The sequence below is a fragment of the Tursiops truncatus genome, chromosome 13 (assembly GCF_011762595.2).
Source record: "Tursiops truncatus isolate mTurTru1 chromosome 13, mTurTru1.mat.Y, whole genome shotgun sequence".
Classification (NCBI taxonomy): Eukaryota; Metazoa; Chordata; class Mammalia; order Artiodactyla; family Delphinidae; genus Tursiops; species Tursiops truncatus.
In genome coordinates, this window is record NC_047046.1 from 22777409 (window position 1) to 22804572 (window position 27164).

General features: G+C 36.6%; 1 protein-coding gene and 1 non-coding gene across 2 annotated transcripts in view; both read left to right on the top strand.

Moving 5' to 3' along the window:
* Positions 1–27164, top strand: part of HORMAD2 (HORMA domain containing 2) — a 69271-nt gene that overhangs the window by 26478 nt on the left and 15629 nt on the right.
* Positions 12531–12603, top strand: TRNAG-CCC (transfer RNA glycine (anticodon CCC)). Its single transcript has one exon. It is a non-coding gene; the product is annotated as a tRNA-Gly (tRNA).

Genomic DNA, 27164 nt, shown 5'->3' on the forward strand with positions numbered 1-27164 from the left:
GGGCCCAGCCGCTCCACGGCATGTGGGATCTTCCCGGACTGGGGCACGAACCCGTGTCCCCTGCATCGGTAGGCATACTCTCAACCACTGGGCCACCAGGGAAGCCCAAGAAGTCTTTTTTTTTTTTTTTCAAAATTTATTTATTAATTATTTTTGGCTGTGTTGGGTCTTCGTTTCTGTGCAAGGGCTTTCTCTAGTTGCGGTGAGCGGGGGCCACTCTTCATCGCGGTGCGCAGGCCTCTCACTATCGCGGCCTCTCCTGTTGTGGAGCACAGGCTCCAGACGCGCAGGCTCAGCAGTTGTGGCTCACGGGCCTAGTTGCTCCGCGGCACGTGGGATCTTCCCAGACCAGGGCTCGAACCCGTGTCCCCTGCATTGGCAGGCAAGTTCTCAACAACTGCGCCACCAGAGAAGTCCCCAAGAACTCTTAAAACCTAACTCCATTTGGAAAATAGGACACAGAACCCAAGTAAAGAGACCAAGGAATCCCAGGACAAAACAGGGTTATGTAGAACTGTCTGAAAAACCCTGTCCCAAATGTGTCCTTACTTTATCTACCTCTGCGACATCTTCGGGACAGGTCTTACTTCCTTGTAGGGGTGGTTTAAGCTTAAGGCCTTAGGTAGTAAGGACACAAAAACACAGTGGCACCTCACAGTACTCTGTGAAGTTGGACCTGTTTTCTCTGTTTCAGTCAGCTGGACGGATAGCAATAGAAATATACACTAGAGAGAGGCTCTTGGACAGGTTTCTTTTTTTTTTTTTTTTTTTTGCGGTATGCGGGCCTCTCACTGTTGTGGCCTCTCCCGTTGCGGAGCACAGGCTCCGGACGCGCAGGCTCAGCAGCCATGGCTCACGGGTCCAGCCGCTCCGCGGCATGTTGGATCTTCCCGGACCGGGGCACGAACCCGTGTCCCCTGAATCAGCAGGCGGACTCTCAACCACTGCGCCACCAGGGAAGCCCTGGACAGGCTTCTTTAAAGAATTCACCTATGTGGTGACAATAACCACATGTTCTGGAATTGGTTGTAGAATCTTATTTAAATTTTATGCTAAGTTTAAATGCTGAGGGAAAAGTACTTCTTTCTAATAGAGGTACTTAACCCAGGCTCCTTAAAGGACTAGTAATTACTGATACATCCAGACAGCTATAAAAAGATGGAGAGCTAATGTTGCACATGTCTATTGTAGAGACTGATGGTCCTAGTTTATTAAGACATTACAGCTCTTTGGGAATTCGTATTTTTATCAATTTTTAAGTGGGGATCCATAGGCCGTAATTTTCTGAGCTTTTTATGAATTTTTGTACCTTCAGAAAGGGTTGCTTTTTCTTTTTGATGAAGTCCACAAAATAATACATATAACAATATATGCCTTTTTTTCCCTGTGTGAAGGCCATTTTTTTCCCTGTGTGAAGGCCATTTCTTACCTTTTGCGCTAACACATTTGATTAAAGTGTAAATGATTTGTTTTTGAGAAATTAGAATGTAAAGTACATTGGTGCCGAAGTAAATGGAACCGTTTAAGTGTGGACTAGAAAGATATTTTCTGTAATTCCTTAGAATTGCTTTGTATTCTAGTCAGTGGATTAAAACAAGAGCCTTTTCATTCAGAATCTATTTTCTCCCACTAAACTCTGAACTGAAGTTTTGCATTTTTGAGGTATAGTCTGATGATTTTCACAGTATTACATCTCTTGAAGCATATATGCCTTGTTTGATACAATGTAGTATTGGCAAGAATATCTTAGATTCTTGGAAATAGAGCTGATTATTGAAAACATTGGAAGAGGCACATTATCTACAGAAAATATTCAGACTTAAAAACCACACATCATTCTCTCTTTGTCATGGGGCTATATAGTCCTTTTCACAAAGTTTCTTTTTGTCAAATAGGAAATTTTTTCAATTAATTTTTCTGTTCTGCATTACAGAATATAATTATTATCCTCTGTTAAACATGAAAAGAGGAATGAAAGTTGGTTGACTTTTCCATCAGTCATATAAGTCATCTCTTTTTTTAAATGAATCACTCTATGACATACCAGAGAATTATCTCCTTCTTTTGTGAGTGGGAAGAGCCACTCTGATGATCTGTGTATGTTTCATTTACATAAAGAAAAAAAGAGTATATATATATATATATATATATATATATATATATATATATATATTACAACAGAAGAAAAGCATAGTGAGTAATCTTAGGTAATAACACTTTGGATGTTACTATTATTAAACCCTAGCATTAAAAGAAGTAAGTTTTGTTTTTTTAAAAAAGGAGTAAGACTGAGAATGTTCTTTTTGGTTTAAAAAAAATGCCTGTAATAATCTGAAATAATACAATGTTATCATTATACTAAAACCAGTGTAATATTAGGCTCTATTTAGAGTTTTTTAAAAAATAGAGACTTTATTGAGATTTAGTCAATTACATATTGGAAAAAATATAATGATAATGTTACTTAATTATATAGAACTATATACAGTTGGCCAATTTTTCTAATACTTGTTATATGTGCTGCTAGTTTTCCATCTGAAGTTACATTGCCTGTTGGTAAACAGATGAGATTATGGTTTGTAACAAACCCAGGCATTGTAAGGAGAGTAATTCTTTTGGTATTTATATTAGGATCTCAAAATTGAGATTTAAGACTTCAGAAGATCAGTTCTTCAGACAGTGATAAAGAGGAGCTAGACACTGAAGTACATATATATCCTCTATGGAGCCACCACCTCAAATTTGCTTCTTCCTGTATGATGGAGGGCTCCTCCTGCTTTGATAACCAAATTCAGAACAAACAGAAACCTTATAGCTAATAGCACTGGTCTGACATTAAAACAAGTCCACACTTAGCTCATTGTGAAGAAAGTTTAAAATAATATTCTAAAATATTCTAATCAACCATAAGGTATCAACATTTATTCAGTCAGCAAATTTATATTGAAGCCTATCATGCTTGACTCACTGTACAAAGATAAACACGTCAAATCCCTGATTCAGAATTGCTCAGGAGAAATGGAACAAGTAGCTGTTATATAAATAATAATAATAATCAGCATTTATTAACTGCCTACAAAGGGCTTTATATACACATGGCTTCAATTGATCCCAACAACTTTGCATAACATTTTATAGCTGAAGGAACAGAAGTTCATAGACATTAAGTAGCATATCCAAGGTTGCCCAACTAGAAAGCATCAGAGTCAGTATCAGAGAACCTAGGTCTCTCTGGCTTCCAAAGCTCATCCTCAGTCCATTAAACCTTACATTCATTCATGTAGGAGAGAATGTTAAAAATCCCACAAGAGAGCAAAAATCCTATAGAATGATTAAATTACACTTTTATTCATGAAGGAATAATGTAACAGACTTGCTCTCCTGTTATAAAAAATTAGGAAACTGGGTAAAATATATGAAGCAACTGTTTTCAGACATTAGATAACAGGAAGGGCAAAACTGTGATCCCTGAGAGAAGAAAAACAAGGTGAGCCTTAAAACTGCACCTTCCATCAGGGGGTTCTTTCTGGACAACTGGTGTGGGAAGGGGGAACCCAAGCAGAGCATAGCATCTTGCTGGGTTGAAGAAATAGACTGGAGTTTGAGGAAGCTGAAGCACCTGGGGACAGAGTATCAGAAGGGAGGGATCTACAGAGAGAAAGAGCTCCAGAAATCATCACTGGCATCCCTTGAGTCTTTTGTTGAATATTCAGCTTCTCAAGTATGGGTTGAAATTCTACAAGGTTGGACACAGAAAACTATTGGGGGAACTGTAAAAGAGTCTTAGAACTCTCACAAGACTGTCAGACATTCACATAACGATCAGTTATGTGGTGAGACCTTGTTGAACACCTGGAACATTCAATAGAGACTCCAGAAGGGTTACACCTTAGCATGAAGGCTAAACCAATCCTTTAGTGAAGGCCTCCAAACTGAATTCTAACAGCTTAAAAACCAGCCTTGAAAGGATCAAGCTTATTTGCCTGCCAAAATAACATTCAACACTTTTTAGAGGAAAACAAAGTCCAAACACTCAACTATGTAAAATTCTTATTGTCTAGAATCCGATAACAATTCATTCACATGTAAAGCAGCAGAAATACTGACCTATAACCAAGGAAAATTAGTCAATAGAAGGAGACCCAGAAATGCCAGCAATGATAAAATTAGTAGATAAGGACTTTAAAACAACTATTATACCAAGTGCAATAATAACCTATGTTTACACAAAAACATGTATACAAATGTTTATAGTGACATTATTTGTAATCTCTCAAAACTGGAAACAACCAAGATGTTCTTTAATGGGAGAATGGATAAATTTAAAATAAAAAAGAACAAACTACTGGTACCTGCAACATCATGGATCAGTTGCAAATACATCATGCTAAGTGAAAGAAGCCAGCATCAAAAGACTACATACTGTATGATTCTATTTATACAACATTTTTTTCTTGAACAGCTTTATTGAGATATAATTCATATACCATACAAATTGCCCACTTAAAGTATATAATTCAATGGTTTTTAGTATGTTCAAAGAGTTGTGTAACTATCATTACAGTCAATCTTAGAACATTTTCATCACCCCAGAAAGGAACCCCATACCCTTTAACTATCACCTCCCTATTTCCTCTTTCCATCTCTCCCCCAAGTCTTAAGCAACCATTAATCTATTTTCTGTCTCTATAGATTTTCTTATTCTGAATATTTCATATACGTGAAGTCACACAATATATTGTGTTTTGTGACTGGCTTCTTTCACTTAGCATTATGTTTTCAAGTTTCACCCATGTGGTAGCATGTATTGGTGCTTCATTCCTTTTTATGGCTGAATAACATTCCATTGTATGGGTAGACCACATGTTTATCTATTCATCAGTGATGGACAATTAGGTTGTTTCTACCTTTTGGCTATTATGAATAATGCTACTATAAACATTCATGTGGGACTTCCCTGGCGGTCCAGTGGTTAAGACTCCGTGCTTCCACTGCAAGGGGTTCGATCCCTGGTCAGGGAACTAAGATCCTGCATCATGCCAACAACAACAACAACAAAATGAAAAAACATTCATGTACAAGTTTTTTGGAACACCTATTTTTAATTCTCTTGGGTATATACCTAGGAGTGGCATTGCTGGGTCCTATTAACTCTGTTTAATCATTTGAAGAACTCCAAAACTGTCTTCTAAAGTGGCTGCACCATTTTATATTTCCCCCTGCAGTGTATGCAAGTTCTAATTTTCTTCACATCCACAAAAAGACTTATGTCACTTTTTGATTCTAGCCATCCTAGTAGGTATGAAGTAACTGGTATCTCGTTGTTATGATTTCTATATCTGTAGCAACTAGTGATATCATTGTTTATTGTCCATTTATATGTCTTTCACGGAGAAATGTTTATTCAGATATTTTGCCCATTTTTAAGTTAGGTTATTTGTAAACAACAATAAAAACTGTTGAGGTGTAAAAATTCTTTATTTCCTGGGTACAGTCTCTTAACAGATGTATGACTTGGAAATATTTTCTCCCATTCTATGAGTTGTCTTTTCATTTTTGTGATGGTGTCCTTTGAAGCACAATTGGTTTTTAATTTTGATAGAGTCCAAATTATCCATTTTTTCTCTTGTTGCTTATGCTTTGTGCGATGTGTGTATGTGATATCCAAGAATCCTTTGCCAAATCCAAGGTCATGAAGATTTACTCCTTTGTTTCCTTCTAGGAGTTTTATAGTTTTAGCTCTTACATTTAGATCTTTGATACAGTTTGAGAGTCAATTTTAGTATATGGTGTGAGGTAAGAGTCTGACAGCATGCTTTTGCATGTGGATATTCCAACACCATTTGTTCAAAAGACTGTTCTTTCTCCCTGAAATGGTCCTAGTGCTCTTGTCAAAATCAGTTGACCATAGACAGGTGGTTTTATTTCAGGACTCTCAATTCTATTCCATTAGTCTATGTGTCTATCCTTATGCCAGTACCACACTGTCTTGATTACCATTGTTTTGTAATAAGTTTTGAATCAAGTATGAGTCCTCCTACTTCTTTCTTTTTTCTCAGGATTGTTTTGGCTATTCTGAGTTCTTTGCAATTTCATATGAATTTGAGAATCAGCTTGTCAATTTCTATAAAGAAGTCTGCTAGGATTCACATAGGGATTGCATTGAATCTCAAGATCAGTTTGGGGATTAATGACATCTTAATAATATTAAGCGTTTTGATCCATGAACATGGGATATTTATCCATTTATTTAGATTTTCTTTAATTTCTTTCAGCAATGTTAGTTGCACAAATCCTGTTAGTTCTGTTTCTCTGCAGAACCCTAGATAATACACTTGCTGAACTTGTTAGTTCTAATAGTTTTTTAGTGGATTCTTTAGGATTTTCCACATACAAGATCATGTCATCTGCAAATAGATACACTTTTACTTCTTCCTTTCCAATCTGGATGCATTTTATTTCTTTTCCTTTTGTAACTGCCCTGGCTAGAACTTCCATTACAATGTTGAATAGAAGCGGTGAGAGTGGACAGCCTTGTCTTGTTCCTGATCTTAGGAGGAAAGCATCCAGTGTTTCACCATTAGGTATGTTATTGACTATGGTTTTTGGGTAGGTGCCTTCTAACATGTTCAATAAGTTTCCTTCTATTCCTAGTTTCTTCAGTGTTTTTTTTTTCTAATCACGAAAGGCTGTTGGATTTTGTCAAATGCTTTTTTTCTATTAAGATGATCAAGTGATTTTGATATGATGTATTACATTAATTGATTTTTACATATTAAACCAAGCTTGTATTTCTGGGATAAATTCCATTTGGTCATGGGAGATTATACATATATATTTTTTTCCTGAATTCAGTTTGCTAAAATTTTGTTAAGGATTTTTTTGTCCACATATATAAGAGATATTAATCTATAGTTTTCTCTTCTTGTGATGTCTTTGTCTGGTTTGGTATCAGGATAACATTGGCCTCATAAAATGAGCTGGGAAGTGTTCACTCCTTTTCTATAGTTTGTGGAGAGTTTGCATTAGTTTTTCTTTGAATTAAAATAAGCTAGCTAGGTCTGGGTTTTTCTTTCTGGGTAGTTTTAAACTTATTATTAATTCAGTCTCTTCACTTGTTATAGATCTATTTAGATTTTCTATTGATATTTCTTCTTGAGTCAGTTTTAGTAGTTTGTGTCTTTCTAGGAATTTATTATTTCAGCTATGTTATCTCTATTGACATATAACTGGTTGTAGTACTCCTTTATACTGCTTTCTTATATTTTTTTCTTATATTTTTGTAAAGTCAGTAGTAATGTTTGCTATTTTTTTAATTAATTTATTTATTTATTTATTTTTTATTTATTTTTGGCTGCATGTGGGCTTTCTCTAGTTGTGGTGAGTGGGGGGCTACTCTTCATTGTTGTGCACGGGCTTCTCATTGTGGTGGCGTCTCTTGTTGTGGAGCACGGGCTCTAGGCACACGGGCTTCAGTAGTTGTGGCACGTGGGCTCAGCAGTTGTGGTTCGTGGGCTCTAGAGCACAGGCTCAGTAGTTGTGGTGCACGGGCTTAGTTGCTTCCAGGCATGTGGGATCTTCCCGGACCAGGGCTCAAACCCATGTCCCCTGCATTGGCAGGCGGATTCTTAACCACTGTGCCACCAGGGAAGCCCTGCTGTTTTATTTCTGATTCTAGTAATTTGAGTCTTTTCTCTTGTTTTCTTGGCTACAGGTTTGTCAATTCTGTCAATCTTTCAAAGAACCAGCTTATGGATTCATCAGTTTTCTCTATTGTTTTTTGTATTCTCCATTTCATAAATTTCCAATACAGTCTTTATTACCTTTCTTCTGCTTGTTTTAGATTTAGTTTGCACTTTTCCATCGTCTTAAGGAGGAAGTTTAGGTTCTTTGAGATCTTTCTTCTTTCTTAATATAGGCATTTACACCTATTAAATTCCCTCTAAGCACTGCTGTTTTAGCAGTGTTATGTTTTGTTCTGTTGTATCTTCTTTTTTTATTAATCTCAAATGATTTTCTGACTTCTCTTTCGATTTCTTTTTGAACACATTGTTTATTTAGGAGTGTCATTTAATTTTCATGTATTTGTGTGTTTCCTCGATTTTATTCTGTTCTTGATTTCTAACTTTATTCCACTGTAGTCAGAGAACATACTTTTAATTATTTTTATCCTTTTAAATTTATTTGAGATTTGTTTTGTGATTTAACATATGGTCTTTGCTGGGGAATGTTCCACATGCACTTGGGAAGAATGTATATTCTGCTGTTATTGGATATAGTGTTTTATAGATGTCTGTTAGGTCTAGTTGGTTTATACTATTTTTCAGTCCTTTTATTTCCTTATTAATCTTCTGTCTAGCTGTTCTACTCATTACTAAAATTGGGGTATTGAAGTCCCCAACTGTTATTGTTGAATTGCCTGTTTCTCCCTTCACTTCTGTCAGTTTTTGCTTCATGTAATTTTGTGTTCTATTGTTAGGTGTGTATATATGTATATATGTTTATAATTATTTCATCTTCTTGATGGATTGGCCCTTTTATCATCATAAAATGTCCCTCATTATCTCCAGTAACAATCGCTTCCTTTTGATGGGATTGTTTAATCCATTCACACTAATGTTATTATTATTTTAAAGTCTTTATTGAATTCATTACAATATTGCTTCTGTTTTACATCTTGGTTTTTTGGCTGTGAGGCATGCGTGATCCCAGCTCCCCGACCAGGGATCGAACCTGCACCCCCTACACTGGAAGGTGAAGCCTCAACCACTGGACTGCCAGGGAAGTCCCTAATGTTATTATTGATAAAGTAGGATTTATGACTATCATTTAACTTTTCATTTTCTATGTGTTTGTTTTTTTTGTTCCTCTAGTCTCCTTTACTGCTTTCTTTTGTATTGAGTGAATATTTTTAATGAAGCATTTAAAATTAAACATTTTTTCACTAAATTTTTTGGTTTTTTAATTGGTTACTCTATCATATACATCTTAACTCATCAGAATTAGCTTCAGGTTTATGCTAATTTAATTCCAGGGGGATTTAGCAGTGTTACTCCTATATAGCTCTATTCCCTTTCCCCCTTTTCTGTGGTTATTATTGCTATTAATATTACACCTATAATGTTACACACCCAGCAATACATTGTCATAATTATTACTCTGCCATCTGTAGTCATTTTCTTAGCCCAATGCAGCTTTGTTCCTACTCAAGTCCTTTGTGCTTATATTGGCACATATATTACACTTCCTTATGTTATAGATTGAACAATACATTAAATACACATTATTGAATTTCTCCAGGAGTCTCTTCTAACAGGTCTGAGGTGATATCTCATTGTGGTTTTGATTTGCATTTCCCTGATGAGCACCTTTTCATGTGCCTGTTGGTCATCTGCATTTCCTCTTTGGAAAAATGTCTACTTCTGCCCATTTTTTTAACCGGGTTGTTTGGTTTTTTTGATGTTGAGTTATATAAGCTGTTTATATATGTTGGATATTAATCCCTTATCGGTCATGTCATTTGCAAATATTTTCTCCCATTCTGTAGGTTGTCTTTTCATTTTGTCAATGGTTTCCTTTGCTGTGCAAAAGCTTTTAAGTTTAATTAGCCCTCATTTGTTTATTTTTGCTTTTATTTCCTTTACTTTTAGGAGACGGATCCAAAAAATTATTGCTGTGATTTATGTCAAAGAGTGTTCTGTCTTTGTTTTCCTCTAGGAGTTTTATAGTATCCAGTCTTACATTTAGGTCTTTAATCCATTTTGAGTTTACTTTTGTAGATGGTGTTAGAGAATGTTCTAATTTCATTCTTTTACAGGTAGCTGTCCAGTTTTCCCAGTACCACTTATTGAAGAGACTGTCTTTTCTCCATTGTATATTTTCTTGCCTCCTTTGTTGTAGTGAAATTTATTTCTTAAATAATAAGACTTCAATGTCAAAATTAATCCTTGATTGGTGGGCTGCAGAATGGATGTTGTATTAGCAGGCATGAAAACAACATTAATCTCATTGTACATCTCCGTCAGAGCTCTTGAGTGACCAGGTACATTGTCAATGAGCAATAATATTTTGAAAGGAATTTTTTTTTCCGAGTAGCAGGTCTCAACAGTGTTATCAATAGACATACTGTCATCCAGGCTCTGTTATTCCATTTATAGAGCACAGGCAGAGTAGATTTAGAATAATTCTTAAGGGCCCCAGGATTTTCAGAATGGTAAGTAAACACTGGCTTCAACTTCAAGTCACCAGCAGTATTGGCCCCTAACAAGAGAGACAGCCTGTCCTTTGAAGCTTTGAAGTCAGGCATTGGTGTTTCCTCTGTAGCTATGAAAGTCCTAGATGGCATCTTCTTCCAACATAAGGCTGTTTCATTTACACTGAAAATCTGTTATTTAGTGTAGCTACCTTCATTAATTATCTTAGCTAGAACTTCTGGATAACTTGCTGCAGCTTCTACATCAGAACTTGCTGCTTTATCCACTTTCATGTTATGGAGATGGCTTCTTTCCTTAAACGTCATGAACCAACCTCTGCTAGCCTCAAACTTTTCTTCTGAGAAAAGCTTCTCTGAGCTTCTGACAGCTTCTTCACCTCTCTAAGCCTTCATAAAATTGAAGAGAATTAGGACCTTGCTCTGGATTAGGCTTTGGTGTAAGGCAATACTGTGGCTGGTTTGATCTTCTATCCAGACCACTGAAACTTTCTCTATATCAGCAAGCCTGTTTTGCTTTCTTATCATTCATGTGTTCATTGGAGTAGCATTTTTAATTTCCTTCAAAAATTTTTCCTTTGCTCTCACAGCTTGGCTAACTGTTTGCCACAAGAGGTCTAGATTTGGGCCTAGTATGGCTTTTGACATGCCTTCCTTTATTTAATCTTAAAAAAAAACCAAAAAAGTTTTGATTTAAAGTGAAAGACATTCAACTCTTCCTCTCACCTGAACACTTAGAGGCCATTGTAGGGTTATTAATTGGCCTAATTTCAATATTGTTGTGTTCAGGGAATAGAGAGTCCCGAGGAGAGGGAGAGAGATGGGGAACGGCCAGGCGGTGGTGCAGTCAGAACTCACAAAATGGGCTTCCCTGGTGGCGCAGTGGTTGAGAGTCCACCTGCCGATGCAGGGGACACGGGTTCGTGCCCCGGTCCGGGAAGATCCCACATGCTGCGGAGTGGCTGGGCCCGTGAGCCATGGCCGCTGAGCCTGCACGTCCGGAGCCTGTGCTCCGCAATGGGAGAGGCCACAACAGTGAGAGGCCCGCGTACCGAAAAAAAAAAAAAAACAAAAAAAAACCCCAAAACTTTTATTGATTAAGTTCATTGTCTTATATGAGTGCAGTTCATGGTGCCCCCAAAAGAGTTACAATGGTAACAATCAAAAGATCACTGATAACAGATCACCATAACAAATATAACAATAATGAAAATATTTGAAATATTTTGAGAATTATCAAATGTGACACAGAGACATGAAGTGAGCAAATGCTATTAGAAAAATGGCACTGACAGACTTGCTCCACACAGCATTGCCACACACCTTCAATTTGTAAAAAACGTAATATTTGCAAAGCACAATAAAATGAGGTATGCCTGTATTAGAAATCAATAACAATATATCTGGGAAATATATAAAAATTTGGAAAATATTGAAAATATCAATAAAATTGATAAACCTATAAGCTAAACTGATTAAAAAATAGAGAAGACACAAATTTCCAATAACAGGCATGAAAGATCGATATTTCCACAAATCTCACAGATATCAAAAGCAAAATAAAGAAATATTGTAAAAACTGTATTCTGATAAATTGGACAACTTAGATGAAATAGTCACATTCCTTGAAAGACACAGATTACCAAACTGACACATATAGAAATAGATAAACTTAATAATCTTATATTGTATAAAGGAGTTGAATTTGTAACTGAAACTCTTCGCATAAAGGAAACTCCAGTTTAGATGGTTTCACTGGTGAATTCTTTCAAACAATTAAGAAAGAAATAATGCTGATCTTAAACAAACTCTTTAAGAAAATATTGAAGACTTCACAACTCATTTTATGAAGCTGGAATTATCTGATTCTAAAACCAGACAAATACATTATAAGAAAAGAAAACTCTGAACCAAACAATACCAATAGCTCTCATGACTGACTATAGATGCAAGTATCTTTAACAAAATATTAGAAAATCTAATTCAGCAATATACAGAAAGAAAAATACATCATGACTATATGGGGTTTATCCCACAAATGCAAGATTGGTTTAAGGTTTTAAAATCAATCAATGTAACTCACCATATTAACAGAATAAAGGAGAAAAACCACATGATCATCTTTATAGATGCAGAAAAAGTGTTTGATGAAATCAACATTTATTTGTAATTTTTTAAAGAGAAACTTCTAGAAGACAAGGAATGGAAGGGAACTTCCTCAACCTTATAAAAGACATTTACACCATGCACCTTTGGTCAATTAATCTATGACAAAGGAAGCAAGAATATACAATGGAGAAAAGACAGTCTCTTTGGGACTTCCCTGGTGGTCCAGTGGTTAAGACTCCGCACTCCCAATGCAGGGGGCCCAGGTTCGATCCCTGGTCAGGGAACTAGATCCCGCATGCTGCAACTAAAGATCCCACACGCCGCAACTAAAAATTCCTCATGCCACAAGGGAGATCCCATGTGCTGCAGCTAAGACCCGGCACAGCCAAATAACTAACTAACTAAATAAATAAATAAATAAATAATTTAAAAAGATAGTCTCTTCAACAGCTAGTGCTGGGAAAACTGGACAGCTACATGTAAAACATTGAGAATGTTACCTCACACGATATACAAAAACTCAAAATGGATTAAAGACCTATATGTAAGACCTGAAACCATAAAACTCCTAGAAGGGAACATAGGCAGAACGCTCTTTGACATAAATTATAGCAATATTTTTTCAGATCTGTCTCCTCAGGCAAAATAGATAAAAGCAAAAATAAACAAATGGGACCTAATTAAACTTAAAAGGATTTGCAAAGCAAAGGAAACCATTGACAAAACAAAAAGACAACCTACAGAATGGGAGAAAATGTTTGCAAATGATATGACCGGCAAGGGGTTAATATACAAAATATATAAATAGCACATACTACTCAATATCAGAAAAACAAACAACCTGACCTAAAAAATGGGCAGAGGAACTGAATAGACATTTTCCCAAAGATGGCATGCAGATGGCCAACAAGCACATGAAAAGACGCTCAACACTGCTAATTACTAGAAAAATACAGATCAAAACAACGAGATATCACCTTACACCTGTCAGAATGATTATCATTAAAAAGTCTACAAATAGCAAATGTTGGAGAGGATGTGGAGAAAAGAGAACCCTTGTACACTGTTGGTGGGAATGTAAATTGGTGCAGCCATTATGGAAAACTGTATGGAGGTTCCTTGAAAAACTAAAAATAGAACTATCATATGATCCAGCAGTTCCTCTCCTGGGTGTATGTTCAGAAAAGACAAAAACACTCATTCAAAAAGATACATGCACTCCAATGTTCATAGCATTATTCATAGTTCATAGCAGCATTATTTACAATTGCCAAGATATGGAAGCAACCCAAGTGCCCATCAACAGATGAATGGATAAAGAAGATGTGAGATACATACATACATATGTATATATATATAATGGAATATTACTCAGCCATAGAAAATAATGAAATTCTACCATTTGCAGCAACATGGATGTACCTAGAGAATATTATGCTTAGTGAAATAAGTTAGAAAAAGACAAATACTGTATGATATCACTTATATGTGAAATCCAAAAAAAAACACCAAACATATGAATATATAGGCAAAACAGAAACAGACTCACAGATATAGAAAACAAACTAGTGGTTACCAAAGGGGAGAGGGAAGGGGGAGGAGCAAATTTGGGATTAAGAGATACGAGCTGCTATGTATAAAATAGATAAGCAACAAGGATATATTATATGCACAGGGAATTATAGCCATTATCTTGTAATAACTCTTAATGGAGTATAATCTGTAAAAGTACTGAGTCACTATGCCATACATCTGAAAGTAATATAGTATCATAAATCAACTATACTTCAATTTAAAAAAAGACATTTATGGGCTTCCCTGGTGGCGCAGTGGTTGGGAGTCCACCTGCCAATGTAGGGGACACGGGTTCGTGCCCCGGTCCGGGAAGATCCCACATGCCGCAGAGCGGCTAGGCCTATGAGCCATGGCCGCTGAGCCTGCGCGTCCGGAGCCTGTGCTCCGCAACGGGAGAGGCCACAACAGTGAGAGGCCTGCGTACCACAAAAAAAAAAAAAAAAAAAAAGACATTTACAAAGAACCTAAAGGTAGCATCGTACATAATGGTGAAAGACTAAACACTTTGTACCTAAGATAGAGAGTAAAATAGGATATCAACTCTTACTACTTCTATTTAACATTATACTAGAGGTCCTAGTCAGTGAATTAAAGTAAGAATAAAAAATAAAAGGCATACAGATTGGAAAGGAAGGAGTAAAACTAAATTTCTTTGAAAATGACACAACTGTGCACACAGAAAATCCTGACACTACCAGGATTAATATATGAAATTAGCAAGGTCACAGGATACAGGGTCAACACACAAAAAAACTATTGTATTTCTCTATACTGTCAATGAACAATTGGAAAATGAAAATTTTAAATACTATTTACAGTGGCATAAAAATTCATGAAATACTTAAAGCTAAATTAATAAGACATTTGCCAAAACGTACACAATTAAAACTATAAAACATTGCTGAGATAAATTAAAGAAGACCAAAATAAATGCAGAGATCTACCATGTTCATGGATTGGAAGACATAATTAAGATGTCAGTTCTCTCCAAATTGATCTATACATTCAGTGGAATCCCAGTCAAAACTCCACAGGCCTCTCTTTTGTGGAAATTGATAAGCTGATTCTAAATTTGAAAGGAAATGCAAAGGACCTAGAAAAGACAGAACTTTTGAAAAGGAAAAAAGTTGTAGAACTTACTGTATCAGATATCAACACTGTAAAGGTACTAAAAGTACAGTAAACAAGATAGGGTGACCTTGTAGTAAAGATAGACATATAAATCAATGGAACAGAATACAGAATTCAGAAATATACCCACACATATATAGTCAATTGAGTTTTTACGAAGGTACCAAGGTAAAAGATAGTCTTTTTGACAAATGGTGCTGGAACAATTGGATATCCATATATCCATATTAAGTGAACCTTAATCCTTACCTCATACCACACACAAGGTTAATTGAAGACAGATTAAGGACCTAAACGTAAGAGCTAAAACTATAAAACTTCTAGAAGGAAACAAAATGTTCAGCAAAAAGTTTTCAGGCAGTTCCCTAAAAATACTAACCATAAAAGGAAAAATATTGATAAATTGGACTTTATCAAAATTTAAAACTTCTCTTCCAAAAAGACATTGTTAAGAAAAAGGCAAGCTAAAAACTGGGTGAATAAAAAAACAAAACAAAACAAAAAAACTGGGTGAATATATTCTTAATACATACATCTGACAAAGAACTTGTGTTCAGGATATATAATTTTTATGTGTACAGATGATATTTATACAGATAATTTTCAACTCAAGAAAACAGCCCCATTTTTAAAAATGTCCAAGAATTTGAACAGACACTTCACCAAAAAATATGTACCCATAGCCAAGTAAGCACATGAAAAGATGCTTCATGTTATTAGTCATCTGGAAAATACAAATTAAAACCAAAATGAGATACTAGCATACATTCACTAGAATGACTAAAATTAAAATCGACAATATCAAGTGTTGTCAAGGATGTGAATCTTTTGGAATTTTCATACATTGCTGGTGGGTATGTTAAATGGTACAACCACTTTGGAGAAGATTTTATCAACTTCCTATAAAGCTAAACATATGCTTACTATATGGTACAGCAATCTCATTCCTAGTTATTTATCCAAGAGAAATGAAAACATATAATCACAAAAATACTTGAACAGAAATGTTCATAGCAGCTATATTCATAATAGCTCCTATTATTGGAAACAACCCAAATGCCCATCAACTAGTCCTGGGATCAGCAAACTGTGGTATCTTTGTACAACGAATTAGTATTAGCAATAATAATAATAAAGAATAAACAGTGCAAAAAAAAAAAAAGAATAAACTGTGCAAAACTGTGAATAAATTTTTAGAAGTCAATAAAAGTCAGACAAGAGTATATACTATATGATTTCATTTACATGAAATTCTAGAAGCAAAACTAATCTAAAATGATAGGAAACAAACTGATGTTTGCCTAGGAGTGGGGGTTGGATGGGGATTTAGTGCAAAGAGGAATAGGGAAACTTTAAGTCAATGAAACATTCTCTATCTTGATTGTGGTGGTGGATATATAGGTTTATCAAAGCTCATAGAAATGTATAATTAAAATAGATGCAATAGTATGTACAATAGTATGTAAACTTTGCCTCATTACAGTTAAATTTTAAAAAGCAGTAATCCATGGCATTACTCATTAAAGCCCTATTGGTAATTGTTACAAATTGGAAACAACCTAAGCATCCCTCAGTGAAAGTTTGGTTCAATAAGTTTTGGTAGACCAATAAGATGAGGCACTATGTAGCCATTAAGAACACAGTAGAGAAGTGAAATTATTGATCTGGAGAAAATATTTGTACTTTTTTGGTAAATGAAGATAAGATAAAACAAGCCACCTAATACTTTCCCAAATATATAATTTAATTTGGGTTATGTCAATAATTTGCATTATATTCTTATAACTATATAATTCTATAAAGAGCTGAGTTATGTAGTAAGTCATGATTGCTTTTCCTTTCTTGCATAAGTTTTTGCTTTCTCTGCAGTTAATAATTGTTCTTCATTTGCTTAATTTTTCCTCTACTTATTCCTAATTCAATTCCAAACTTTCTACTGATTATCTAAACCTGCACTATCCAAAATGGTAGCCCCTAACCACATGTGGCTATTAAAATTTAAATTAATTGTAATTAAGTGAAATGATAAGTTTAGTTCCTCAGTCACACTTGTCACATTTCAAGTGCTCTGGCTAGTGACTGCTGTATTGGACAGTGCAGATATAGAACATTTCCATCATCACAGAAAGATCTAATGACAGTGCTGGCCTAAGTCTCCTCTAAGATACTCAGAAGCAATAATTTTGTCCTCACTGAGAAATTTCTCCTGGAGCTTTTCACCTTTGACCAAATCTGTTGCTCTCTGGTGCCTGGCTCTCATCCTGGAATCTACCTTCAACAATTTCTGGGGAATTCTTTGCCTCTCCTGTGTTAGACCTTTTGTTTGCTATTCTTGGTTTTCTCCCTCATTTCCATGGAACATATCCTCTGATAACTTCCTGAGAAGAGGAGTGATGGGAGGTGAGTTTTTGAAATCATACAAGCCCTAAAAATATTATTATTTTACCCTTATATTTGATTGAGAGTCTAGCTGGAAATAACAATCTAGGAGGACAATTATTTTTCATGAGAATTTTGAGGCATTGTTCCTTGTGTTCTAGCTTCTGGTGTTGCTGTTAAGAATTTCCAAGCCATGCTGATTTCAAGTTTTTGTATATTATCTGTTTTTTCCTGTCTGGAAGCTTTTTCCTCAGATTTCTGAAATTTCATAATGTTGTACCTTGATATAGGTCTGTTTTCATTAATTATTTATGCTTGTCAGTCAGTGGCCAGTTTGAATCTGATAACTTGGGTGATCCTTCAGTTCTGGGAAATTTTCTTGAATTATTTCCTTGATAAAAATTATGTCCCCTCAAAACTCTCTATCCTTTCTTTCTGGATCTCCTAATATTTAGATAGTAGACCTCCTGTATATAGTTACTCTATTTTTAAAAATCTTTTCTCTACAATTTTCCATATCCTTGTGCTTTTGTTCTGCTCTCATGGATAACTCTTCAACGTAATCCTATTCTTCTGTTGAGTTTTTATTTGTGCTATCGTATTTTGTTTCCAAGAGCCTTTTGTTGTTGTTCTCTGAGTGTTCCTTTTTATGGCATCCCGCTCTCGTTAATGCTTACAGAATTGTCTCTTATCTCAGAGGATATTGATATCTCTAGATACATTTCTTCTCTTTGTATGTCTTTGTTTGTTTCTTCTATTTGTTTGCTGTTTCCTCCTTTACCCCCATCCACCTCTCCCACCTCTCTCTCCTCAGAAGGCCAAAGATGGCTGGTAGTCGTTGGTTGTCTGCTTATACTTAAAAGGGGAAGGACTAGAAAGCTCTGAGCTTGTGGATGATTGTGATTGTGGCCTTCATTGTAGAATGATATGATCAGGCCTTTGGGGGGAATGCTCAATATCTATATTTTTTAAATCATTCCTCTTGGTCAGTTTCTTCAATCTATGCTGGCCACCAGTGTTTTGGGAGCCAAATAGAGATAGAGGGCTGAGGGTCTCCACATTCAGTATGCATAGTTTCACTTAATTCCCCCATTTCCAGTACCATAACCCTGCCTCAACTGTGCTTTGGATCCCATTATCCAAACACCTCTATCACCTTCCCCAGAGAATAAACTTCCAATTTTATGCCTGGGTGGTCAAGGGGCAACTGTTTTGTTTTGCAAAATTGAAGAAGGGGTCTGAGGATTCCAACTGCTTCATAAATGTCTTTTAGTTGGTCTTATTTTAGCTCCTCTACCCACCCTCTTTATCCCTTATTTCACAAGTACCTGATGCTGGAAATTCTTTAGACTGCTGTACATTTGGATGGTTCTTGGTTTGCCCCACTGCTGGTTTAAGTTACCACTACATTAGTTACCTCTCATCCATCTGCTTTCCAGCTTCCAAACTTTCATTGCTGCTGCTTTCTCTCTTATTCTTTCTGTCCTTTGGGGTTTCTACTCTTTAAATAAATCTCTTTACTGTCATTCTAAAGAGGTTTGGGGAGGAAACTAAATAAATGTTGATGGTGTGTGCATCTACCATCTTTACCCAGAAGTCAGTAAATATACTCCTAAAAAAATAAATATGTCAAGAATTACTTTATAGGACCAGCAATGCATTTTTTTCTTTAAGCATTTTGGTCTGAAGAATAAAGGTATTATTACTTGCTTCAGACAGGATTTCTGAGAATTGGTAAAGTATTGCTCAACAATTTTAACATAAAAAACACTTCATAATACTATAAAGATACTACAAAAATCATATTTAAAGAATTTAAGTCTAGGGGCTTCCCTGGTGGTGCAGTGGTTGACAGTCGGCTTGCCAATGCAGGGGACACGGGTTCGTGCCCGGTCCGGGAAGATCCCACATGCCGCGGAGCGGCTGGGCCCGTGAGCCATGGCCGCTGAGCCTGCGCGTCTGGAGCCTGTGCTCCGCAACAGGAGAGGCCACAACAGTGAGAGGCCCGGGTACCGCAAAAAAAAAAAAAAAAAAGAGAGAGATAATTTAAGTCTAAATGGTTTCAAGAAGAGAATATTAGCTCAGAGTCTTCCACTTGGAAATAAATATCTCAGATGGGTAGAAGGCCACTGGATATAATAATGATATTATCTGAAAATATTTGCATGTTTAAAATTTTTCATGCATACTCTATCTTTTCAGAGCTTGCTAGAACATCCATAGTTTCAATTTAGGAAAAAAATATTAGTATAAGATAGTTTAAAAGTCCACAAAGATACTGTCCTATTAACTTAGAAGAACACACAGAGATCAAATTCTTCCACTTGGTTTTGGATGCTTTGTGTCATAATCCTGACTTTGTTCAAAAGCAAGACTTTGAAATTCTGAGTAGAAGGTGAGGAGGAAAATTTGAATGAAGTTGTTCTAAACATTAGGAAGAAAAAGCCTTCACGTGATCCTGATTATCCCTCTAGTTACTGTGCTGTTTCCTTACCAAATTTTTCATAAGAGGCTTTCCATTTACTGTACCCCTTCTCACCTGCTCTTTGAATCAGAAAGCTGGCTTCTTCAGTCATCTTCACTTTCCTTCACTTTTCCTAACAATGACTTTTAATTAAGAGATCTCACTGTCTTTACTCCTTTTTTCAATCTTCTTGGCCTGTTTTATGATGTTGACTCTATACTCTCTTTTAAATGTTCCTTTTTATTTCTATGACATTATACTGTTCTCATTCTCTTTCCATCTGTCTGTGCTGTCATCCGCTTCTCTCTGTTACTTTTGTTCCTTCTCCCACCTCTAACTGTGGGCAAAGCCCAACCTCTTCAAGGCCCAGACTATATAATCTTCAATGTCTACATACTTTGGAGGATTCATCCATTCTCAGGGCTTTAATCATCACATGTGTGCTGTTGGCTCCCAAAAGTCTTATCTTGTGCCCTGACCATCAGCACTGAACAGCTTCAGTTCTATATCTTTAATCTTCTGTTGGGCATTTCCCCTTTGATATCTCACTATCATGTCAAATCCAGTATGCTCATCTTTTTATTCACCACTGCCCTCCCCTTTCCACACCCAGAACAACTTTCATCACCCAGTTTCCCTGCCTCTCAGCAGTTTCCTTTATCCTCTCAATGTCTTAAGTTCAGAATCTTGAAATCATTCTTATTTATTCAGTCAGGTATCAAAGTTCCTCCAAGCCTTCCTTTTCCAGTCTGTTCTTACTGCCAAAACTGGAGTCCAGGCCTTCATCCTCTTGCATTTGAATTGCAGCCACAGCTTCCAGGCTCTCCCACAGCCTCCTGCTCTATCCCATATACCACTGCCAGTCAAATCTTCTTTAAATACAACTTTCATCGTATCACTTCCTTAATCAAAATCTCTCATGATTCCTATTTCCTACTACATCAAGTCTAAACACCACTACCTGGCTTTCAGGCCACTCATGAAATGGCTCCATGTTACCTGTCTTACTTCCCACTCTTACCCAACCTGTTCCCCCTTCCTTAAGTCTGTTTTCTCACTGTCAAAGAAGAAGCCAAGTTTGTTTCTGCCTTCATATCTTAACGAATATATTTTCTCTTGCTTGGAATGCCTTTCTTCTTTCTATTGACCTAAATCATATCCATCTTGCAAGAGAATTGTCTATGCTTGCTGTGTCCACTTCCCTGCTCTCTATTCTCTTTGACCCACTTTAATCAGGTGTTCACTCCCACTAACTCCACTGTCCAATACACAATTATTATTTTCCTATCATGAATTCACACCTATACCATCAATTCCAATCTAATACTACAGAAATCATTCTAGTTTTCTCACTTTCTGTATTTGTCATTTCTTTCTGCATCAGTAAGAAACCTGGCCCCCATTATACTTAACATATTTACTTATGTTATCTGTCCCCTCGAATGTAACCAAGCTCCCATCCTTGCCACCTTCCCCACACACATATAGATACCTATCTCACCCTGCTCAAGCTCTGACACCCCCTGTGAGTCACCCATACTTATGAGGCCCTCCCCACTCCATTCAGCCTCTGACTTCTCACGCTAGGCCCATCCTCCACATGGAGGCTTTCCTCACGCTGCTCAGGTTCTGACTCCCCTCCGTGCACACACCTCTCTGGCTCTGCCACACCTGACACTGATGTTAGGACTGAACTGCTCATTGAGGGGCAGGAAGAGGAAGAAGAATTAAAGTCAATATTTTATTTAGAAAAAGCTTTCTAGCTAGTGTAGATTTGACTACAAGTTGAGAAGGTGATAACATTTGTTTCCTTTCTCCTAAAAAACACATATTGTCAATATCAATCTGAAATACCATAGCAATCAGTGGACAAGAAGCCAAATCATTTCTGAAAGAATACCCAACCTAGATCAATGTAGAAACAAAACACCCAGATAAAAAAAGAAATATTTCTTCATATTTTTCCATCTTTTGTTTAAATATTTTGGTATTATGGACACAGCCTCAGAATCACTATCAAGTGCTTGTGATTATGGTAAATTCATGAACCTTACATTTTTGAAGATGGTGGTTTCTGATGCCTGAGGCTCAAAATTAATTTTATCTTTTAAAACTGAGAAATGCAAATATTTCATCACAATAATATTATAATCATTCAGTCAGACCTCTGCAAGATCGCCCTTGATAACGATTTCACAGAGATGAAGCACTGATGAGGAGTCAGAATGTGGCCATCAAAGAGACTACAGACAGCCCCTGGAGACCACAACTTTCCCAGGACAAAAATACCCAAGTTTGCTTCCAAATCCTTTAAAGATATAAACTAACCATTCCAAGAAGGAGCTTTCTCATTCCTACTGTTACTCCCAACTTTCTTTGTCTGAGAAAGGCAAATTCAGCCTTTCTTCTAAATCAAGATATGATAGACTGGACTTTTGTTTAATTCTGAGCCAAAACGTTCCCAAACTCCCACTGCATTCCTGGGAAGTCCTAAATGCTGTTGAGTGTTCCTTGGCCACGTCTCATTCCTTCAGGGAGTCAAACACTCTCCATCCATACCCTCTTGGAGACCATGAAAAGGGAACACGGCCTCTGTGACTGCGCCCACCAGGTGGGTCCAGATTAACTTTACAGTCCACTTACGAGGAAGCTAACAAGGCTCCTCTGTGGGTGTTTGAGCACACCTTACAAAACTGCTGATGACCTCATGAGCCAAAGAAAGCAGGTCTCACATTGTGGACTAAGCCTAAATATTAATACTACTTTATATTTATGTAGTGTCTTTTTTCCAAGGAGCTCCAAACCTCTTTACAGACATTATGTCATTAATCCTCAAAGCATTGCTGTTTGGTACATGGCAAATACTATCCCCCTCCTTTTTTTTTTTTACTGTGATGGAAACTTGCAAGTCAGTGATGGAACCCAGCCCCCTAGTTCTCAGTCTTTGCACTATACCGTGAAAATAACCAGATGAATAATTTTTCAAGCTTATTCATTTCTTCTTGGGTGGGATTTGAGAGGATGTCTCAGTTTGTATGCATTTCAGTTTTCAGTGCAAGTTTGTAGCTGAAATTTGAAGGGAAGACCGTTACTAAATGTATAATCTCACTTATCACTCAGAGATCCCGTATACTTCTCATACCCCAGGATAAGTTAGATTTTTTAAAATCCCTATGCCAGTTTAGGGCACATTTCATTTACAGCAACCACATATTCACCAAAATTAGGCAATGTTCAACGAGATACAACCAATTTGTATTGAGTGATTAACATGTACCAGATACTGTGCCAAACATTTTCAAATACATGATCTTATTTTACATATATGATATCCCATGAGGACCTGTTAGATTAAGTCTTATGTGTATGGATACAGAGTGGGGCAAGAAAAAGAAAGGTACTAATAGAAGTATGGCCTCAGCTGCCATGTCCCTGCCTCCAACCTCCCCTCCCACACCCCAAACCAAAGAGCTCAATTAACTCTAATTCCCTTAGTGGAAATCCCCAGCATAAATATTTCCACAAAAAGGGAAAATGTGGGTGAATTCTAAAAACCACTAGGAATTAGCTCAATACCCACCAAAATAAAAACCCTAACACCTTAAAAGATTGGTTCCTGCATATTCACCAATTAATGCAAAGCACAGAGAACAAAACACAACAGTGTCTAATGAAGACAAGTATTTCTCGATTTCACTTGGTTAGACACTTCCTAATCAGGAATATTCGAACCAGGAATTATGAACTATGGTGGCATAATTTTAAACACAAAAATCAATTTCACATCTCATTTTTTTATTCTTTCATGTGACCCACCGTCATATTGTTTTCCAAATTGGTAGATGTCTTTACGCTGCTGAATTAGATAATGGCAGTGAAAAGAGAGATGCTGGGGGAAAACAGAAAAACTCTTCTTCTAAAACAAGGAGAAACTTTCAACTTTTAATCATTAAACCTGAAAGCCTCAGAGTAAAAATGTGCCAGATGCCCTGCAACAATAATACTATTCCACCCTGCTCTCTGGCCCAGCTTGATTTGAAATAGCCTTACATTTCTAAATAAATAGTATTTAATTTGAGACTGAGCAGCCCTATCCCATCATGGAAAATCTTTATAGGTTGGAAAATATGTACAGTATGTCATACTTTAGGTATATAATCTAGCCATATTCTGTAGCATAGCTATACTGCAGTTTATACTCAACAACCTTGGGTTTTTAAGAAAATGTATTCATATTTTAAATATCTGTTTTTTTATTGTCATAGGAAATATTAGCCAAAAGGAATATCCTGTATCCCAAGTAAAAATCTAGTGATGGGGAAACTTAGAAAGTGGTAGTAAAAAAAAAAGTGATGTTTGCCCTACCAGGGTTGCCACGCATGGTTGTATTGATTGTGCACAATTCCAGTGGGGTACCTAAAACATAGATAGCAATGTGAATGGCGCCCCCTGGAGGTGAGCAATGCCTGGCTATTCCGATTTAATTAATTAGTAAAGCTTTGGAAAATATTCATGTTTTTTCTCAGATTCACAACAAAGACAAGTTGTAAGCTGCAGCGGGACTTTTATTATTCATCTTTATGTTTTTGTGTGTGTGCAAGCTCTTAGTTCTTCCTCTCCATAGTGGTTTTTATTTTTAATATATTTATTTCATTTTTGGCTGTGTTGGGTCTTCGTTGCTGCACATGGGCTCTCTAGTTGCGGCGAGCGGGGGCTGCTCTTTGTTGCAGTGCGTGGGCTTCTCATTGCGGTGGCTTCTCTTTTTGTGGAGCATGGGCTCTAGGCACGTGGGCTTCAGTAGTTGTGGCACTCCAGCTCAGTAGTTGTGGCGCATGGGCTTAGTTGCTCCATGGCATGTGGGATCTTCCTGGACCAGGGCTCAAACCCGTGTCCCCTGCATTGGCAGGCGGATTCTTAACCACTGTGCCACCAGGGAAGTCCCTCCATATTGGTTTTAAAAGACTTCCCTACTGACTGAGCTTCAGCACACTGGTCTGGCATTCTCCCAGCTCTAGGTTTTCATGAGTCAGGGAAAAACATGTGCTGTTTTGAGAAGAAGCTCATCAGACGAGCTCAACCAGCCCCAGGCTAATTTTTGAAGTCCCTCCCCCCATTCGCCTTCTCCCTCTACATTCCTACAGCATCCTGCTTGTACGTTTATTTAGTCCTTACTTCATCTTACCTGTGTTAGATGTTGGTTAGAGTTCACTGTTTCTACATCTTTGTTCCGTACTACCTTGAGACACTCTGCTGCCCATCCCTGCCGTGTCATCCTGCTGTTCCCATCACCACCACAGCACTTAGCATGGTACCTTGAATCTCTGCCTTCCTGACCCTCCTTTTTACCCTTCTACAGTTTGGTTCTCTTTCATTTCCTTTAGTCAGGAGGAAAACATGTGGTCTCCAGATGGGGAAGATAACTGGAGACAACGGGAAGAAAGCCCACCTCCATCTGATATGAGACCAGGAATGACCCTGCAGATAGGTCGGTTACTTGGTCACAACCCTCCACTTCCTCATCAGGCCAGGCCTGATCCAGCTTTAGTAAAACAATTTGAAGAGGATGATATTGTGAATTTTATAGCAGTTTAAGTTTTTTAGTGGTATAGTTGATTTCAACATGAAAACAGAAGTTTCTGGAGGGATGTACAAGAAACTGGTAACAGTGGTTGCCTTCTAGGCAGGGAATTGAGTGGCTCTGGGATGGCAGGGAGAATCTCACTGTATACATTTATTTTACATTTTGAATTTCATACTATGTGACTGTATTAGTTATTGAAATAGATAAATAAAATCAAGAAAAGGGAACCAGGCAATTAAATAACTAGATGTGAACTGAATGGAAAGTTCTGTTAATTATAGGAAAGGATTCAAATATATTAAAAAATAAAAGTAGATCAGAAGGAGAGGTATGATTATTTTCATTTTCTGTTAAAAACTTTGAAAATGTTTCACTGTTGGCTGAAAAAGTAAAATAAAAATTAAGGTTAGGTGTCTGTCCCTCATATAAAACTTATCCTCACTCTAAACACTCAACTACTTCTTTTTAGTTTTTTCTCTTTTCTTCTTCGAGTGAACTTAGGACCAGTTTAAAGTGAAAATCTGACTTCTTAGTGAATGTATCTTTGCCACTCTGCCTCCACCTTGTATGGAAGAACTGTTCAGGGGATGCCAGAGTTCTTAAGTGTCATCTGCTTTGCCCTCTCCTTCCTGCCAGCAAGAGTAGGCAGTTATGACCCGAGGTCTGGATGTCACACCCATAGAGATCTTGCATCTCAGACAGTCTTCATACCAGAGTGGTCTTTTTCTGTCTATTTTATGGGGCCTAGCTCTATAGTCATTTCTGTACTTACAGTTATACTATGTTCCTTTCAACACCTGCTGAAGCACTTTATAGAGACTCAGACTCAAGCAAATGACCTACATAGCAAGTCTATGAGAAGCAGGGTATCACATTTCCAATTCTGTAACTATTATCTGTTCATCTCTTTTTTGAAGAATCAGCAAACCTATGTCAAGTTTAGTACATCTAATAACATCATCATATCATTGCCTGTAGGTTTCCTCCTACATGCCACAAACCAAAAACAACTTTTTCATTTTTATAATTACTTCAAGTATGTGCTTGAGTGTGTTTATATGTGTTTTATATGTCTACCTTTAGCTACCATAGAGTTAATAGTTAATTACTCAGGCATTTGAAGGTAGGAAAGTAGCTGACATTTTTCTACTGAAAAGTATCTAATAATAGTTCAGAATATTTTATAACTGTAAAACGTAAGCCAAACAAACTTTAAAGGTTTTAATGTTCTTTTATTAACTTTCCAGTTAACAAATTAAAATAGTTTCATAATAAAGCTTTCATCACATTGAAATAAAGGAAAACAAAGAGATAAACCATGTTAATTATAAACACATCAGTTCATAAAATATATAATTTTAACAATAAGCAAACTAATATGGAACTTTATATTTTTAATATAAATTTAATTATATAAGTTTTACATGAATACATTCTCACAGATAATTCAAACACTACCAATAAGGGTATTCTATACCACTGATTTTGTATTTAAAACACACATACATACACACACACACACACAAGATGTGCTGACCAATATGGTAGCCACTAGCTATATGTGGCTATTAACTACTTGAAATGTGGCTAATTTGAGTTGAAATGTGCCGCAAGTGTAAACTACATACTGGATTGTAATGACATAGTATAAAAAATGTAAAATATCTCAGTTTTCATATTGATTACATATTGAGATAATATTTTTGATATATTGG